Raw genomic sequence first — 4,073 nt, 5'->3', positions numbered from 1 at the left:
GCTTGGGGATACGAGTTTTATCTTCTCGTGCTGAAAGTATCTCACGAGTGAGCGATATTTATCCTCCATTTATTTTATCTCTCAGATAATACGCGCGCTGTGAATGGTTAAATAAACTTATAAAACTATTTCAAAAAGCCAAGATTTGTTTTACCGGAGCAATCATTTGTGACCGATGAACCTTCCGGTTGACTTCAACTACTTTCCTTTCCCTCGCGCCCGAGTACCTCAGGGATATAATAAAGATCTTACTAGGGGTGCGTTTCTTCGGGAGAATCCAAGATTGGATTTATGATCTCAGATCACACCGATACGACGTCCCACGAGACGAAGAATCCGAAAAACGGATTTTTCTGGTGTGACAGCAGAGCACACCCCAAGGATATGAAATTCCTATGAATTTTGCACATGAGCGGAATTGGTGGTTTGCGTCTGACGTCACAGCGGCCATTTTGGTGTACAGAATGTCTTTCGAGGATTGGACTATGTTATTATGCAAAACCTGTGTGGCCATTTTCTATTGTTTTGTACACCAACATCGCCGTCTTCTTGTAAAGTAAAGTAAAGTGGTGCATTTATATAGCGCCCTTATCACTAACGTCTCAAGGGCGCTTTACAATGATCAGTTTACCTCCAGCGGACTGGAAGCATATACAGGCGCAAATTGCAGCCGCTTCTAAGCAGTCCATGCATGCTGGTACTCATTTTACCGACCTCGGAAGGATGGAAAGCTGAGTGAACTTTACCGGGAAAGAAGGTCGCCAAATATTCCAGGGTCGTCAGAACCGGGAATGGAACCCGGGACCTTAGGGTTGGAAGGCAGAGATCTTACCACTGCGCCAACCCCTCCGCCCACATCTTGTGTGGATGCAAACCAAGAATAGAACGAGGAGTTCAAGATTACAAGGTAAAACTAAGACAATTTGAGGCAAAGGGCGATTTCATTGGTATTTGAAAATGATAATTGAAAAAACTGCGCTCTGGGATTATGTCAACTAATATTTTCAGAAGTTGATAAAATGTGACCATTTGAAGCAGTGAAAATGCAGGGGAAAATGAATTTTCTCGATGGATAATATTAGTTCGATAGGTCTGAGCCATTTTTCTCAAATCCAATTAGATTACAATTAACACTGCCTGACCACAGCATTAGTTCTGATCAAGATGCATGAGAGTTACCTGAACTCCCGACAACTACAAAATTTTGACCAACGGTTTTGATGGTTGGCCATTCTTAGCTGAAAGCAAAGGCATAAGTATGAGAGGACACAAGTTTCAACATTTGTTATTACCAAGAGGTCTATAATTGCATAGTTAATAGAGGGGAATGGGTATGGAACCCAACGAATAGACCTTATTCACGGTGGCCGCCATGTTGGATTTGCTATTACTGATCATGCAAATTAGCTACACACTTCTTAGGGGGCAAACAACACAAGTTCGAGAGGTTATAACGAACACCTTAGCCACACAGATGATTTGTTTCACGTTCATTGAATGTTTATCACCTAACCAGTAAAATACAATCATTACACAAGTTACTTCGACGTTTTTTTAGTGAAAAATGAGCAGATAAAGAAGTAGAAAGTCAAAATGTCAAAGGCAATCAAAAGATGTAAAATTTTTATAAAAGATACTTAATTCTAAATACTAAAATGGACGTTTTGCAATGTTATTTCAATATTTCGTTAAGCCGATTTTCCGCAATTTGCGGAAAACAGATGGCTAATTTGCATAACAATATCAAAACCAACATGGCGGCTATCGTGAATAAGGCCTATTTTTTTGTTGTATGTTTTTGTTCTCTTTTTTGGCCTTGACCGTGCACAAAACACAATAGTGAGCTAAAGCACGCGCATTTTTGAGACGCGGACGCCAACCGGAAGTGAAATGTTTCCCCTCTTAACGTGTCTTCACACAAACACATTTACACTGCTGAGTATCGTTTTTCCATTAAAGATGGTTAGTATAAAAATTTTGGAGACACCACTTTCCTGGCACTCGAAATGTTCTCTTCCGGTTGCCGTCCGCGTCTCAAAAATGCGCGTGCTTAAGCTCCCTAATAATTGTTTACTCCGTACTGAGGAACTAACCAATAACATGCATAATGATTACTTAATTACTTATTATTGTGACGATGTCCAAATATGGTCATAGCGCGCTCAATATTCGTCGTGCGTACTCAACAGATATCCTGCGATATACGTAATTTTGTGTGTCGCGGAGAAAAATGGTAGTTTTTCCAGCGTTTTTTTCCAATAAACGTACAAAATTGTTCTTTGACATCAATGCGTTGAATAATAAAACAATTATCGTGCTCAATCTTTCGGAATATCGCCTGATTTTATCAGGTGATATTTCGCGCGATTTCGCAGGATAATGGTTAAATATATATTATGCAATACTGTATTGTAATGTTACCAATGTTTTCCGCTGTAAGATTGTAAAATATATCATTTTTTTTAAAAATTGAAAAAAACAAAAAAAGTTGTTAAAAGATTTATTTCTAGATCATCTTCAATGTCGTATAGATAAAAATCCAGAAGAAATCACGATTTTTGAGTTTAGAATTCAAAATGGCAGGAAATGAAACCGTGTTGTCAACAGCCAATCAAATATGGTCTTTTTTGGACTTGACCAGAATCCCTCTTCCCCACCGCTGGTCAAGGGAACGATGACTCTGGGAACGACATTGTTTTTCTGGTGGCCTTTGTTACGCGCATGCGCAAATGCAGTAGTCTTTAAAGGACTATAAAAAAACAGCACGAGTGCGTTAGTTAACTGTAACCCTATAAAAATTGTGGAAATTTTAAAGGAGTGAAATATAAACTAAAAACGTTTTAAGAAGTATTGTGAGGTTAAAAAAAATTGAGAGTAAATATTCTGTGGGTACGTCATTCAGTAGTTTCGTAGCTTTTCGTGTCAGCACTGATGTCCATATGATGTCATAAACACAAAGTTTATTCCCTGCTGTTTTAATCTGCAAGGGTTTTAGCCCGCAGATTGTTGAGTATGCACTGCAGTTCAGCAGCATGCCTTATATGTACTTTCAGACGCTCATGACCCTGAAGCGTGTAACTTGCAAGTCTTTCGTTGTTCAAAGCTGGGGATCTTCGGACACAAATTTTATGCCTAAATATGGACAAAAATAAGATCGACGCTGTACGCGCGGGAAAATGTAAGAGCTACGTTACATTCATATAAGGATACTTTTAAACTCAAAAAACCCCAGCTCTGAACTGGAGTTAATCGCTTCAAAGTCATGAGCTTCTGGCACTGTTTAATAAAAGAGCAGGAGTGTTTTAACGGGTTTAAACCATAAATCGATAAAACACGAACTATGATTTCATTGAAAGGCCTAAAAAACATTCAACAAAAAGCGTGTCCGTCTGGACTCAGTTGTTCAAAGGCTGGATAACTTTGCCTAGTGGATGGGCCACTATCTAGAGTATAAAATTACTTCACGTAAAACGTTGGCGATGGCTCTCCTCCATTCCTTGACTCACCGTTGCGTGAGCAAATAGTAGGGAATTTAAGATATACGACGGCGACGGTCGACGAAAACGTCACCTCAAAATATAACTTGGCTCTATCGTAAGTCTTTCGCGATTATGCAGTCTAGTTCGCGTCGTACAACGTGGGCAAAGTATCCTAAAAATAAATCGGTACGAGCGGTTTCAAAGTTAAAATAGAGAATGAAAGATTTTCTGTTGCATGCTTACGTTGTCGTCAAAACCTCAAATTTGGTGATTTCACGTCGTCGTTATGCAGAGGACCGCTAACGTACTTGCTAAAATCCGTGCTGCACGTGCAGCACGATTATTTATGCTCTTTTAACCAATGATATTATTGCTTTGTGGCGTTGTCGTAGTCGTGGCCGTCGTCGTTTCTTAAATTCCCTAGTACTAGGGAGCTTAAGCAACGACAACGGCGACGGCAACGAGAGCGTCATCCCAAAATATAAATTCGCGTTGTTTTAATCGCTTCGTGACTATTTCAACCTTTTTAATATGACAAGGGTGTGGTAGTTCCTCAAAAATGACACTGGTCAGAACGGCGTTTAATTTAGGGGA

Source organism: Montipora capricornis, chromosome 10 (assembly GCF_036669925.1).
Source record: "Montipora capricornis isolate CH-2021 chromosome 10, ASM3666992v2, whole genome shotgun sequence".
NCBI classification, from domain to species: domain Eukaryota; kingdom Metazoa; phylum Cnidaria; class Anthozoa; order Scleractinia; family Acroporidae; genus Montipora; species Montipora capricornis.
Note: the sequence above shows the minus strand (reverse complement) of the source record.